Below are 16,513 nucleotides of genomic sequence, written 5' to 3'. Positions count from 1 at the left end.
CCTGCAGTGTATAAAATCGGCCGCCGTATTTAGATACGTATGTCCTATTTTTCCAGCGCGATTTTTTACCTGGCTAAACATCACTCATCTGAACGAATACATTGGAAACTAATGCTTTAGATCGCGATTTTCATCTGACGTATAAAGACGGCTGAATAGCAGCATAAAAAAGCTCATGTGAATAAGGCCTTGAGCAATGTTTTATGCATCTCCTAGCGTATTGCGCATCCCCATTGAATTCTTCTGCATGCCATGTGATGTGCATGCGAGTGCGATGTGAAATCAATGGGAAACACTTGCGATCCCCTGACACTTGTAAGACATGCGCCTGAGGCTTCATTCACACGAGCGTATATTGGCTGCGTTTTCACGCCCGACCGATATACACAACCATCTGACCATTGGTTTCCAATGCATTTGTTCACATGGGCGAATTTACGGTGCGCTTAACTAAAAACCAAGCGTCTACGATGGGTGATTCTCGCTCACGTGCCTCGTAGGGTCGTGTCCTTACGATTACTCGGGCGACTATCAGTCTGCGTAAAGCCACCCTAAGGTAACATGTATGGTGAGAAGGTTGTAATAAACAATAATGTCCTTCCACTTTTATGGGTACTATAATAGTTGTATATATCACTATGAGGCTTGAATCACATGAGCGTATATCGGCCGCCGTTTTCACGGCTGGCCGATATACGCTACAATGTGTGCTGCAAAAACTCGTGAACTGGCGCACAAATCTAACGTTTGTGCGCCTGTTCAGACGGCATCGTCCCCGGCGCATATATGCCGAGGTTGCCATGCTGTTGAGCCTTCCCCTTCCCTCCTCCTAACCGGCTCACCTCCTCTCTCCTCCCCATCGGCTGATTGCAATGGGAGGGAGTGGATCTGAGCGCCGCTCCATCTTGCCTCCTTCCATTGCTGGCTGTAGACAAGGGGCTGGAACTTAGCTCCGCCCCTGCCCCTTGTCCGCAGACAGCAATGGAAGGAGGCGGGACAGAGCTTAGCTCCGTCCCCCCCATTGGAATCAGCCGGAGGGGAGGAGAGAAGAGGGAGGGAGTTTAGCAGTCACGCTGCTAAACTCCCTCCCACCTCCCTTCTTCGGCCGCTGTCATTGGCTCCCATAGGAACCCATGTATTCCGGGCCAAAAGATAGTTCCAGGACTATCTTTTGGGCCTGACGTAAAAACGGCCGGTGCTATGTTGGCAGGCCGGGTAATTTAACGTCGCGGGAATACGGCCATCAGATCACAGCATATATTGGCCAACCGGAAAAACGGCGGGCCAATATACGCCTGTGGGGAAGAGCCCTGATAGTGAACAAAGTGCATGAGGGTTTACACCGCACCATGTCATAGCAGAAGACACAGACTCAGAGCTGGCTTCATCACGTCTCTCTAGCACGCCGCATCTTTATTTCAGCAATCGCCGTTGATTAAATCTATGAAATCTCTTGTACGTCAATAGCCCACGCCGTCCGCCATCCATCTGTAGACAAATGACATGAGCCCAGCGCTTCCTGATGGAGCAGCGCTCGCCTTCGGATGCCTCTTTAGCTTGACTGTTCATCCGTTAGTAATTGAATGAGCAACTACAATTTTCCCTGTGATTAAATATTTATAAAGCCGTGTGAAAGGTGATGTTTTATGAGGTAACAAAAATTGCTTTTCCTTAAATAATATCCCATCATAATTCAGTCAGCAGTCATACCCGTCCGGACCGCGCTGGAAGTCGCCCTGATTTATCTCCTCTCGCCGGCTAATATGTCACTAGAAGGCAGCGTTGGTTATTTACAAGCAGGATGGGAATGTATTACTTTATGAAAAAAGTCTGATGGATATCCCGCTCCATCATATTCGAGGAGCTTCCACGCCGCCGCCATCACCGTTTTGTAGTGCAATTACTTATTCAGATGCGAGAATGAAGTCTTGGATGAATTACGTGTAATGCAGGTGACATCTACCGCTGGTGTTGGGGCGCTTTCACATAGTCTGCAGCACTTTTGTGGATTTTGTTGCATTTTTAACTGCGTAATCCGTTCTGCGGAACGTTTTGCAGAATTTCTTGCGTTTTTTCCTGCAGACTCTAGTAGTAGAATTACATCTCCTTGTATGCTAGAAAGCCACAACAATTCCGCAAAACGTCCTTAATTCCGCAGCAGAAAGTTTTTCCACAGCGCAATTTAATCTTGTGGTGTTAAAGTAAAGACGCACAGATTTTAACAGAAGCATTAACACTTTCCAATCCACTGTCTGACATCTTCAGAAAATTCTGATTGAAGTTTGTACAGCTCCGATGTCGGAAGATGTCCGGCAGGGTATTCTTACCGTTTATTACTGGCCGCTCTGTTGTCGGGGGCCTCTCCAGCATGTCCAATACCGCAGTACTGGCTCTAGCCAGCAGATGGTGCCGTTGTATAGTGGCAGAAAGAGAAAACTCCCTAGGAAACCCTGAATCCAAAATTGGATTGCAAAGGCTTAAAAAATTGTTCCTTGCACCACTACTAGGGGTGACCGATTGTCATATGTGATGTTCCCCCAGACCAGCAGGGGGCAGTGTGCTCTTCCACAGCGAAGACAGGATTGAGGTGCTCACTCCGAGATCTCCAGATGCAAACACGGCCATTGTCAGTCCCCAAACTAAACCTGGGTTCACTGAAGACAACCCGGTGTAGTGGCCCAGTACAAAGGGGTCCCTCAAAAATGCATGCTATATGTAGTCTGTATTGTCTTTGAATGTGGTATGATTCAGCATAATGTGTATTGGTGTTGGCAGGAATGAAAGGGTTAATGTCTGCAAATGAGCTGTCTCTGGAAATGTATCGTTATGTGTTGTTTGTGATCACCTGACCATGCTTTATATTAGGCTGGGTTCACACAGGGCGAATTTGCTGCGGAAATTCCATCCAGAATTTGGCTGCGGTTGCTAATCCCGGGATTAGCCAGCCATGTAGACGAGATTTGTCAAAAATCTCGTCCACATGGGATGGCCAATCTGTCGCGGGAAAGTGGGCAGAAGCTGACAGAAGCCAGGGCTGCGGCGCGGATTCGCCGGCCGCATGTCAATTTTTTTTCCCCATTGCGGCTGCGCTCTCTTCTATGGGAGCGCCGACCGCAACAGGAAAGCGTGTGGCCAAGCTGCTCCAAACCCCGCGGCTAAATGCTGCAGGTTTTGCAGCACTTTCCTGGCAAAAACCTTGTGTTTTTTCGCTGCGGCCAAACCGCGAGATTTCCGGTGGGATTCCACCTTGTGGGAACCCAGCCTTAATGTTTGCAGAAAGTGAATGCAAGTCAGTCTCAGGGCTAATTCCAACGAACGGATTTTTGCCACATTTCATGCATTGGAAATCCGCAGCATTATCTCGGAGCTATTATGTTCTATTGAACCTAACAGCTCTCTGCCTTTCAATGTTCATGCTGCGGAGTCTAAGATGGCCGTGGGCAGGAGGCCTTAGTCAGTTAGCATGTGAGTTAGAAGAAGAGTCTCTCTGGAGTTCTGCAGAGGAGGGCATGAGCGAGTCTGTTATGTTCTAGGAAAAATTGTGCCTTGCCTTACTGAGGCCCAGAATGGAGGAGGCCGGAAGAATGGCCTAATGGCTGCTTGGGGACTACTACCCTCAGGAGGTCGCAGCCGGAGAGAGAGAAAGAGAGAGAAGAATGAGAGAAGTTGCCAGCCAACACGGAATGCAACAGGGCTTGTGAGTGTGTGCCGGTAGAGAGCTGAAGAGAAGGAAGAGTGTTGCCAGGACCAGGACCCACTGTGGTTTCTCCTGCCTACTCGAGAATCCTCCCTGTCACACCGCATACCAATTTGCTTGTTCAATTTTTGCTGAAAGTAAAGGGTTTTTGAACTGTTTATTTAGCCAACGAGCGTTCCGTCCGTTCCCGGTTCTGCTCCTTATAAGTTGTCCCTGTGAGTGGACTGATTTATGAATAACATTGTCTAGATCCACTGCTGTGGATGGAACGGTGGCGTCATGCGTGACAGACGACTCAAGGTAAACCAGTTGGGCTGCCCCCATTTAATAGCCTGCCCTTGGTTCGTTGGTTGGGTCCCCTTGCTATCCTCAGGGTGGGAGACGGTAGAGCCCGTGACAAGGCCCAAACTGTACCTCGCTGTCTCCTAGGCTGAGGGCCCGCTCCTTGAAAGCTGCACCAGTTCCACTCCATAGCAGTCCAAAGAATAAATCAGAGACGCGCCAGGTGAAAAAAAGCAGTAAAATATTAATGAGCCAATATTAACTCACCTGGTGCCTGATGGGGAAATCAGCCTGATAAACCCCGTCGGCACCGATGTCCAGAATAGCCTTGTACAGGTTCTTTTTCTCCCACATCCGCAGCACAACGGAGAGCAGCAAAAGTATATACAGCATACAAGCACCTGTCCGGCGCTTGATAGACGGCAATATTAAAGGAAAAAAGGCTGCTTTTGCGCTCGTCGGGATAAAAGATAAAAATAATGTAAATATATTAGTTTTATTTACATAAACACGAGCAACGCGTTTCGACGAATATAATCGTCTTTTTCAAGCTCAGAAAAAATTTTTACATACAAATATTACACAGCACGCTTATATATAGTACTACTTACACGCTCCATATGTTTTCAGACTGGCAATCAAGGTTGTTCCCTAGGGAAAGGAAGGAGGTGTCGGAAACACCCCTCCACTCCCACAATTACGTCACTGATAGTTTAATTCAAACTGACATCACATGGAACGCTATGAGCGTTCCATGTATTCACTAATAGAACTTTATTTAAAGCCGACCGGGAACACGATACGATCAGATTCACATTTAAATATATCGAGCCACACTTTACTCATAGTGTACTAATATTACTATAAACGAAATAGTATTTAAAAAAACTTTCTCATTGTGCATCAATATTCTTATTACTTATAGAATAAAATTTATAATATGTATAAATATATATAAAAATACATTAATATAACATCCATAACCATAATAAATTAATGCTTTATGAAGAACCCTACGGAAACAAGTTATGATAATACAGTATTAATACATTAATAATAATTAATAATTTAATAAAAGAAATAAATGTGCTAAAAAAAATTTTTTCTCTACATTTTTTCTAATAATTCATTCAGTCCAAAGGGGGTTAATGTATTGAGACGATGGATCCAAAACATTTCTTTTTTTCTCAATATAGTAATAGATTTTATTTCGATCCTTTCCAATGCTATAACTCTCATTAAAGACGAATCCCCTTTATGGACATCAAAAAAATGCTTGGATAGGCTATGCACCCTTAAATTATTTTTTATATTCTGTCTATGATTACTGATCCGTTTTTTTAAACTATTAATGGTCCTACCTACGTATTTAAGTTCACAAGGACACTCTACTAGTGTAGTGTAGTTCCACACAAATTATTTATTTAGTAGAGTGTCCTTGTGAACTTAAATACGTAGGTAGGACCATTAATAGTTTAAAAAAACGGATCAGTAATCATAGACAGAATATAAAAAATAATTTAAGGGTGCATAGCCTATCCAAGCATTTTTTTGATGTCCATAAAGGGGATTCGTCTTTAATGAGAGTTATAGCATTGGAAAGGATCGAAATAAAATCTATTACTATATTGAGAAAAAAAGAAATGTTTTGGATCCATCGTCTCAATACATTAACCCCCTTTGGACTGAATGAATTATTAGAAAAAATTTAGAGAAAAAAATTTTTTTAGCACATTTATTTCTTTTATTAAATTATTAATTATTAATTATTATTAATGTATTAATACTGTATTATCATAACTTGTTTCCGTAGGGTTCTTCATAAAGCATTAATTTATTATGGTTATGGATGTTATATTAATGTATTTTTATATATATTTATACATATTATAAAGTTTATTCTATAAGTAATAAGAATATTGATGCACAATGAGAAAGTTTTTTTAAATACTATTTCGTTTATAGTAATATTAGTACATTATGAGTAAAGTGTGGCTCGATATATTTAAATGTGAATCTGATCGTATCGTGTTCCCGGTCGGCTTTAAATAAAGTTCTATTAGTGAATACATGGAACGCTCATAGCGTTCCATGTGATGTCAGTTTGAATTAAACTATCAGTGACGTAATTGTGGGAGTGGAGGGGTGTTTCCGACACCTCCTTCCTTTCCCTAGGGAACAACCTTGATTGCCAGTCTGAAAACATATGGAGCGTGTAAGTAGTACTATATATAAGCGTGCTGTGTAATATTTGTATGTAAAAATTTTTTCTGAGCTTGAAAAAGACGATTATATTCGTCGAAACGCGTTGCTCGTGTTTATGTAAATAAAACTAATATATTTACATTATTTTTATCTTTTATCCCGACGAGCGCAAAAGCAGCCTTTTTTCCTTTAATATTTCCATAGCAGTCCAGTTTTGTTATTCACACCACCACTGCAAACAGAGGCGACGGTCTGTTAGTGTCAAAGGCGGTACATGTAATGGGCAACGTGAGACCAAATGTCCTTCAAGACCAAATGTCCTTCAACAAGCTCTACACAAGTGGGAAAAGATGACCACAACACACAAGGAGCCTCTGCGAGACTTTCGGATCAATTTAATCCCTTGATTTTGTCAGATAAAACTAGTTGATCTAACTTCAACTGGCAAAATTCAAGATGGCGGACTAGGCCGATAGGCTTTTCCTGCATGGTGAAATTATACCCACATTTTTACTATTGCTATGAATGCTGGGAAGATCACCTGACTACAGTCCCAATCACTGTGCACAATACATTTCTTTCAGGTTCAATCTTTGAGCGCAGATCAAGCGCACTTGGTTTTGCAAATCTTAGATCAAAAAGTGTTGGCGTAACCGTTTTTCCTTAAACAGCTGATCGCAGTTTAACTAAATCTTGATCAACATTATGGATGGTGCAACCCACCCTAAATGGTGCAATTAAACAATACAACTCTTCCTGCAAATACAAGCCTATGGCAACGGAAAAATAAAAAAGTTATCGGTTATTGAAAGTAGAGGATGAAAAAAATGAAAACAAAAAGCTGAAAAATGTATGGAAATTAAAGGGTGAAATCAGCTGATCCATATGGAAGATATATGTAGATCTCCCTGCGGACATGTCCCACATCCTGCATGATCTTCTATAAATGAACACTGCGCCTCCTGCAGCGAAGGTCTGCATCATAAACTATAGATGCGGCTGTCAGATGGGGACACTAGAGGTGCACTAGTCATTCTGTCTGCAGAGGATGGAATCGGTGAGCGTGGAGCCCGCTGGCTTAATCATTATCTCAGGTGTTCCATTTTTGAACAGGGACAAAGAGAGCAGAAGTTTCCGCTATTTGTTCCGTACAAAAAAAAAACAGCCCATTTTAATTAATAGGGAAAAAACTGAAATGTTTAACGATTACCTGCACTTTCACTTCGGAGCGCTCCTGCTCTGTCGGACGTTTTAGGCTCCTTCCAGGAAAGTGAAGAGTGCCCAATATGGTGGATAGGACCTATATGGGGCCGTCTTCAGCCGCTGAACGGAGACGAAAATGGCCAATGGTACAGGAGCACTCTGAAGTGAAAGTGCAGGTTGTCACTGTGAGAGTAGAGATGGGGAGACCCAATCGATCCCGCCTCTATTGCTGATTTGTCATGGATCGACTACTCAGCTCTTTCCGCTATGACCGCTTGCCATTGCAGAGCCCCGATCGACCACTCTAGTGGAATTGCAAGCGTGGAGTTGTTAGTGTACAGGCGCATTTGTACCCAGCCTTCCCAGGCTTCTGCACGCATACAAAACGAAAGCTCAAATCACCACCTGATCCAGTTTAAACGTCTCCAGCGCTCTACAATACCCGCATGCGCTTGCTGCCACCAGCAGCTTTTATCACAGGTAAGTTGGAACCCAGACTAGGAATTCTGAACACAATTTTCTGAGTTATGGTTCATTTTAAAACGGACAAGGTTCGACTAATAAATTGCAGATTAAGTCTAGAAAAAGACTACAAGTGCTAAATATTGATAAATATATATATATATAAAAATATACAGAAAAAGATGTACAGTGGAGATAAGGTTTACAGGAATACACAACAGGCAGTGTTTAACCCCTTCATGACACGGCCTATTTTCGGCTTAAGGACGCAACAATTTTTGGCGGATTTTCTTCTCCGTTTATCAAAAGTCATAACTTTTTTATTTTTCCGTCGACGCGGCCGTATGGGGGCTTGTTTTTTGCGTGGCGAACTGTAGTTTTTATCGGTGCCACTTTTGGGTATATAGACTATATTGTAAAACTTTTATTTTTTTTTAATGATAGCAGGGAGAGAAAATGCATCAATTCTGCCTTATTTTTTTTTACAGCGTTAATCATGCAGCATAAATGAGACATTCCATTTTTTCTGCGGACCGGTATGGTTACAACGATACCAAAATTCTTACTTTTTTTTAGGTTTTCCCACTTTTCTGCAATAAAAACCCTTTTTCTTGGAAATCTTTTTTTTTTCTCTAAATTGCTGCATTCAAAGTCCTGTAACTTTTTCATTTTTTGATGTACGGCACTCTATGAGGGCTTATTTTTTGCGAGACGAGCTGTAGATTTTATTGGTACCATTTTGGGGTACATACGGCTTTTTTGATCACTTTTATTGCGTTTTTAGTGAGGCAAAATGCTAAAAATTAGCATTTTGCCTCAGTTTTTTAGCGTTTTTTTTAGCGTTTTTTTCCGTGCACAGTCAAAAGCATGTGCAACTTATTGTACGCGTCGTTACGGACGCGACAATACCAAATATGTGGGGTTTTCTTTTTTTTTTACCTTTTTTTATGCTAATCTGAGAAAAAGTATAAAAAAAATGGGTTTTTTTTACTCTTTTTTTTACATTTTTTTAAATTCTTTTTTTAATCTTTGTTTTTTTTACACTGTTTGTGTCCCTCTGAGGGACTTTGACCACTGCCCTGATGATCGCTGTCATAAGGCATGGCAGAGCTACTGCTCTGCCATGCCTTATCGCTTGTACAACGATTATAGGCATAGGCAATACAGGACGCCAGTGTCTGGCATCCTGTTGCCATGGTGACAGGCCGGGCTCTCGCGATGACATCGCGAGTTCCGTCCGGAGACACAGAGGGAGCGCGATCCCTCTGTGAACTCTTTCCCTGCCGCGATCTACTTAGATCGCGGCAGGGAAGGGGTTAACAGCGGGGGCCGCATCTCTGATGTCCCCCCACTGTTGCAGCGGGACGCCGGCTGTGACTGACAGCCGGCTCCCGCTGCGGGATAGCACGGGATCATATGTGATCCCGCGCTATCTCCAGGACGTAAGTTTACGTCCTGTTGCGGGAAGTACCAGGCTGCCAGGACGTAAACTTACGCCCTGCAGCGGGAAGGGGTTAAAATAACACAAGAAGACAATAAAGATACCAGATTTCTGTCCAAGGTGCTGTTTGTGGGAGTCACAGGAAGCAAACGGGAAAGTCCTTATGCTGTGTATCTCCGCTGGTCTGACAACTGGGTCTCTCTGAGGCCCTAGTTTTCAAAATTTCCCCAAAACACACCTCCACCCCCCCCCTCCTCTGAGTTCATTCAGAGAAGGGAGGGGTTAATGTTTCATTCCTGTAAAAAAACATAATTCCTCATTTTGGCCATCTCTCCGCAGAAGATCCTCCGATTGGGAATATATGCCTGGCATATTTCCGGTCATTACTTTATCTACTTTAGTGATATCAAACGTGACACTACTACTATTATTACCAGGTATGTGGATACGCCATTTAGAGGTGTTCTGGGCCCTGCACCCCAATGTGTTTAGATGCGTTTTGTTCAGCGGGCCTGTCCGATTCTGTAAATATAATTCATATCGGGCTAGGACCTCCACACGACCAATAATCCTTATTAACCCCTTCCCGCTCCTGGACGTACCTGGTACGTCATGGTAGCGGGATACTTCCCGCAACATGACGTACCTGGTACGTCATGCCATTAAAGTGTCGCCGCGGTGACAATCGCGGCGACACAGCAGTGATGTCTGCTGACATAGTCAGCAGACAAGTGCTGCGTCCGGGCTGGGGACCAATCAGAGCGGTCCCTCCCCCACGATCGCTGTGATTGGTCAGGGAAAAACTCCCTGACCAATCACAGCGCAGCAGCGGACTTCGCGCTGTTTACAGTAGGGGCTCCATGTGCAAGCATCCGGTGCTTGTAGATAGAGCACCTACTGTGATAAAAAAGAGCGATTAGTGTGTAGATTAGGCAGGGAGTGAGTGTAGTGTAGTGGAGTGTAGTGTAGTGGAGTGGAGTGTAGTGGAGTGGAGTGTAGCAGAGTGGAGTTAGTGATCAGTGTAGTGGAGAGGAGTTAGTCATCAGTGTGGTGTAGTGGAGTGTAGTGTAGTGTAGTGGAGTGTAGTGTAGCAGAGTGGAGTTAGTGATCAGTGTAGTGGAGAGGAGTTAGTCATCAGTGTAGTGGAGAGGAGTTAGTCATCAGTGTAGTGGAGTGTAGTGTAGTGTAGTGTAGTGTAGTGGAGTGTAGTGTAGCAGAGTGGAGTTAGTGATCAGTGTAGTGGAGAGGAGTTAGTCATCAGTGTAGTGGAGAGGAGTTAGTCATCAGTGTAGTGGAGTGTAGTGTAGTGTAGTGGAGTGGAGTGTAGTGTAGTGTAGTGGAGTTAGTGATCAGTGTAGTGGAGAGGAGTTAGTCATCAGTGTGGTGTAGTGGAGTGAGTGTTAGTGATCAGTGTGGTGTAGTGTAGTGAGTGTAGTGAGTGATTGATCAGGCAGTGTAGTGTAGCAGAGTGGAGTGAGTGATCAGAAGTGCAGTGTAGTGTAGTGAGTGAGGGATCTGTAGTGTGTGATCAGAAGTGTAGTGAGTGAGCTGTAGCGTGCGATCAGCAGTGTAGTGTAGCGCAGCGTGTAGTCAGTGTATCCCTTGGTGTAAAAAAATAAAAAAAATTAAAAAAAGTTCCTGTTGTTCCCATTTCGTTACCTGTCCCGTCACCCGTTATTAGTTAGTGTAGCGTTTAGTTAGTCCGTCTAGTGTGTAGCGTGTCGTTAGTCCATGTACTGTCAGTGTATTCGTCTGTGTAAAAAAATAAAAAAAATTTAAAAAAGTTCCTGTTGTTCCCATTTCGTTACCTGTCCCGTCACCCGTCATTAGTTAGTGTAGCGTGTCGTTAGTCCGTCTAGTGTGTAGTGTGTCGTTAGTCCGTGTTGTGTCAGTGTATTCGTCTGTGTAAAAAAAAATAAATTAAAAAAAAAAACACTTGCGTGAATACACCACATAAGTTTCCGCGTTCTTTCCGACCCCCGTCCCGTGGTCACCCCATCCCGTAGTGTCCCATCTAATAAAACTTTTTCCCCGTGTGCCCCATTTTATATAAATATGGCCCGCAGGAGGTACACTTCAGAGGAACTGTATGCAATCATTGCATCAGACTCGGATGATGACGTGGTGATGACGACCCCACTTTTTTGGCATTCTCCGACTCCTCATCCTCATCCTCATCCAGCGAGTCTGAGCTCCCTGCACCCCCAAGGACCGCCACTGACCCCAATGCATCAGATGCTCACTGGAGTACCCCGGAAGATTACAGACCCCAGATCCCTGATTTTATTGGGAACCCAGGGATTCAATTTGATCCGGAAGGGCTCAGAGGGAAGGACTTCTTCAAGTTTTTTTTTTCAGAAGAGTTCATTGCCCACATTGTTACCCAGACTAATTTGTACGCCCAGAATTTTATTCAACAAAATCCCACCTCCAGCTATGCCAGACCCGATAAGTAGACCCCAGTGGATGCACCAGAGATACAAAAATTTTGGGGGCTTATACTAACCATGGGGCTAATAAAGAAGCCAACAATCAGGGCGTACTGGTCTACCGATATTTTATACCACACCCCAATGTTCCGCATGGCGATGTCGAGGACGCGCTTTGAGTGTATTTTAAAATTTCTGCACTACAATGACAACCAGCTGTGCCCCCCCAGCGATCACCCCAATTACGATCGGTTGTATAAGATCAGGCCCGTAATAGACCATTTTAACGCCAAGTTTGCCCAGGCGTATGCCCCACAGATAAACATTGCAGTAGACGAGTCCCTGGTACACTTCAAGGGGAGGCTAAAATTCCGCCAGTACCTGCCCAGTAAGCGGGCACGGTATGGTGTGAAGTTGTACAAGCTGTGCGAAAGTACATCAGGGTACACCCACAAGTTCCGTATTTACGAGGGGAAGGACACTAAAATTGAGCCCCCAGAATGCCCCCCCGTGCTGGGAGTAACAGGGAAAATAGTGTGGGAACTGGTGCACCCACTATTAGACCAGGGTTACCATCTGTACCTGGATAACTTTTATACCAGTGTCCCCCTGTTTCAGTGCCTCGCTTCCAGAGGAACAGTGGCATGTGGCACTGTTCGGAAAAATCAAAAAAGCCTCCCTAAGACGCTGCTTGGGCAACTGCTCAGAAGGGGTGAGAGCCGGGCCCAATGCAGCGACAATGTATTGTGCGTTAAATATAAGGACAAGAGGGATGTCCTTATGTTGACGACAATACACGGCCACAGCAGTACCCCCTGCCCAGTACGAGGTACCAGTGCAGAGACCCCCAAACCAGACTGCGTCCTCGACTATAATAAGTACATGGGAGGGGTCGATCTATCAGACCAGGTACTGGAGCCCTATAGAGCCATGCGGAAAACACGGGTGTGGTACAAAAAACTGGCCATGCACCTCGTACAGATGGCACTGTATAATGCCTACGTGCTGTTCCGAGGTGCAGGCCACAGGGGGACATTCCTTGAATTTCAAGAGGAAGTTATCAAGGACCTAATATTTGGGGACCAGGAGGTGGGGGAGAGGCCCAGTACTTCTGGAAGCGAGGCCACAAGAATTGTACCAGGGCAGCATTTTCTCAGTGAAATTCCCTCCACTGCGACGAAGGGAAGGACCCAAAAGAGGTGCAGAGTGTGCTACAAACAGGGGATAAGAAAAGACACCAGATACCAGTGTGAAACGTGCCCCACACAACCCGGCCTCTGTATAAATGAGTGTTTTAAGATCTACCACACGTCCCTGAAATTTTAATTTTTTTATTGCCCTGACGTTTTACCCTGATGTACTTCGCACAGCTCGTACATAAAGCCACATGCTAAGTCCTTCCCTTCTGAGCCCTAAAAACAGTTTAGATTCACATATGGGGCATTTCCCTGTTGGGTAACATCATGGGTTACGTTTTCTCCTTCTGCCCCTGGTAAAAAATAAAAATCTGGGCCTAAACTGAGCATTATTGGAAAAATGTGAATTTTTCGTTCTCAACTCAAATTGTTAAAAAAAAATCCTCAAATACCTGTGGGTTCAAACCGCTCACTACACCCCTTAAAAAATTCCCTGAGGGGTGTAGTTTCCAAAATGGGGTCAGTTGTTGGGGGTCTCAAATGCACTGGTACCTCAGGGGCACTGCAAACACTACACAGTGTCTGAAAATTATTCCAGCAAAATCTGCATTCAAAAAAAGCGCTCCTTTCTTTCTGAGCCCTGCCATGTGCCCAAATAACAGTTTACATCCACATATGGGGCATTTCCGTGCTCGAGAGTAATTGGGTAATGCATTATGGACTATGTTTTCTCCTTCTGCCCCTGGTGAAAAATGAAAATCTGGGCCTAAAGCTGAACATTATTGGAAAAATCTGAATTTTTCGTTCTCAACTCAAACTGTTAAAAAAATTCCTCAAATACCTGTGGGTTCAAACCGCTCACTACACCCCTTAAAAAATTCCCTGAGGGGTGTAGTTTCCAAAATGGGGTCGGTTGTTGGGGGTTTCAAATGCACTGGTACCTCAGGGGGACTGTAAACACTACATGGGGTCTAAAAATTATTCCAGCAAAATCTGCATTCAAAAAGCCAAGAAGCGCTCCTATCCTTCTGAGTCCTGCCATGTGCCCATACAACAGGCTACGTCCACATATGGGGCATTTCCGTGTTCGAGAGCAACTGGGTAACGCATCATGGGGTACGTTTTTCCTTCTGCCACTGGTGAAAAATGAAAATCTGGGCCTAAAGCTAAACATTATGTGAAAAATTGGATTTTTTCGTATTGAACTCAAACTGTTAAAAAAAATTCCTCAAACATCTGTGGGTTCAAACCGCTCACTACACCCCTTAAAAAATTCCCTGAGGGGTGTAGTTTCCAAAATGGGGTCAGTTATTGGGGGTTTCAAATGTACTGCTACCTCAGGGGCACTGCAAACACTACATGGGGTCTGAAAATTATTCCTGCCAAATCTGCATTCAAAAAGACAAGAAGCGCTCCTATCCTTCTGAGTCCTGCCATGTGCCCATACAACAGGCTACGTCCACATATGGGGCATTTCTAAAAACTGCGGAATCTGGGTAATACATTCCAAGTTTTGTTTCTTTGCTAACTCCTACTGTTTTATATAAAAAAAAAGGTTTTATATTGAAAATCAGTAGAAAAAAGGAACTGTTCTAATTTTTGATGCACTTTCCTTTAATTCCTGTAAAACATCTAAAGGGTTAATAAACTTTCTAAATGCCATTTTGAATACTTTGAAGGGTGCTGATTTTAAAATGGGGCAATTCATGGGGGATTCTGATATACAGGCTCGGCAAAACTATGTCTGAACTGCATTGGTCCTTAAAAAATTAAGATTTTGAAATTTGCTAGTAAATGTGAAAAATTACTGCTAAATTTATATACTTTGTGGAGTCTGCAAAAAGTAAAATAACACTTAAAAAATGATTGCTGTGTAAAGTAGGCCTATGGGAAATGTTAATTAATAACTATGTTGTGGTGTTTGACTTTCTATCTTACAAAGAAAACAATTCAAAGTTTGAAAATTGTGAATTTTTCCAAATTTTCAGTAAATTTGGATTTTTTTTCCTGATAAGGACAAAATTTATTGATGAAATTTTTACACTAACATAAAGTACAATATGTCACGAAAAAACAATCTCAGAATCACATCGATAAGTAAAAGCATTCAAAAGTTATTAGCACAGAAAGTGACAGATGTCAGATTTGAAAAATAAGGCTTGGTCCTTAAGCCCAAAATAGGCCATGTCATTAAGGGGTTAAAAGATTTTTCCCTAATTTGAACGTCGGAGCCGGCACGTCTGTGGGATCCAGCTCATAGGTGAATGATTTCCCTTAGACTTCACTAACAAGTAAATGGTCACACAATTTGGTATCCTCATGCTAATTCTAAACCAAACAGACAAGTGGAGACAGAAGAATGGAAGGGCTTATTCCCTCTTGTCAGGGGGGATGTCAGACAATAGCCTTTCTAAATGCAAACATTCAAAAGGCTACAGGCCTGAATGGGATAATACAGAGGATGGAAGCTGAGATAGCTCTAAGGCCTGACACATACAATAAAACGGCCGATGGCCTGCCAGTCTCTATGTCACACAGGTAATCTTTAACCCTTTCCTATCCAATTTGTATCCTGGCTTTCCTAGGGGGCTTTATCTTTTTCTACCGTTATACAACAGCGCTATCTGCTGGCTGAAGCCAGTACTGCATGAGGTGACATGTTGGATAGGCTTTGACAGCAGAGAGGCTGGCAATATACAGTAAGAGAACCCCGACGGATCTCTTCCAACATTGGAGCTGTACAGCCTTAAATCGTAATGTCTTTAGAGGTCAGACAGTGGATTGGAAAGGGTTAATTCTGTTTTAATTGCAATATAAAGTATAAAATCTGCATCATTTCGATATTCTGGCTTTTTTTTCTGATTGTAGATTTTTTATTTGCTATCATCTGTACGTTTATATGGGGTGGCCATCTTGCCTGAGCTGCAGTGATATGCTTTACAGCAGCCCCATTATCCATTCACAGAAGAAGACACTTTGACTTTTATGGGAGACTGCTGTAAGCACGCCCCGTCACCTGTGCAGATATCATTGTGCAGGGCTGGGGAGGAGGTGAGCTGTGAATCCTAGATTATCTATATAAAGGTGTCCCCTTTCAATGAAATTCTGCCTGTGATGATAATAAAATGACTGTTGAGAAGTTTCCTCTACAGAACAGGAAGTGTCAGATTAAAGCCGGCTGTACCCTCCCCGGGTCGGATTCCGCAGTGCCCATCCAGCATCCACGCGTACCTGACATGTACTGTATTGTGGATGGTGCGCACGGCTTGCAGTGGGTGCCCACGACCAGTCGCAGGTCAGGTCCGGGGAGCCATGTGGGTTCGGACAGCTTCCATTGACTTCTGTACAGAATCCACCCAGAAATAGAGCATGCTGCGATGTTTCCTTCGCAAGTGGAAAATTGCCATTGATTTCCGCTCGTGTGCAGCCAAATGCGTTTATTCATAGCATGCTACGGCCGGTATTTGCTGCGGAATCCGGAGGTCTCACTCAGGACCCCGACCGATCAGCTGAACGGGCACACGTTGTGAGCGCCGCAATAACACAGAGGTCGGTACGGAAAAATTCGCGGATCATTCGAATTTGAGCGATAATTGTTTGCTTATTTTTCACGTCCTGCAAATATGAAAATCGTTGTTGGCTAATCAGTCGGTTTAAA

At 43.7% G+C, this 16,513-nt stretch overlaps 1 protein-coding gene across 1 annotated transcript in view; it reads right to left on the bottom strand.

The window, feature by feature from the left end:
* YIPF7 (Yip1 domain family member 7) overlaps positions 1–16,513 on the bottom strand; it is a 102,427-nt gene that overhangs the window by 68,759 nt on the left and 17,155 nt on the right. The window lies entirely within an intron of this gene.

This window comes from Eleutherodactylus coqui, chromosome 7, assembly GCF_035609145.1.
Source record: "Eleutherodactylus coqui strain aEleCoq1 chromosome 7, aEleCoq1.hap1, whole genome shotgun sequence".
NCBI classification, from domain to species: Eukaryota; Metazoa; Chordata; class Amphibia; order Anura; family Eleutherodactylidae; genus Eleutherodactylus; species Eleutherodactylus coqui.
The sequence above is the reverse complement of the archived record's forward strand: the minus strand, read 5'-3'. Positions and strand labels throughout refer to the sequence as shown.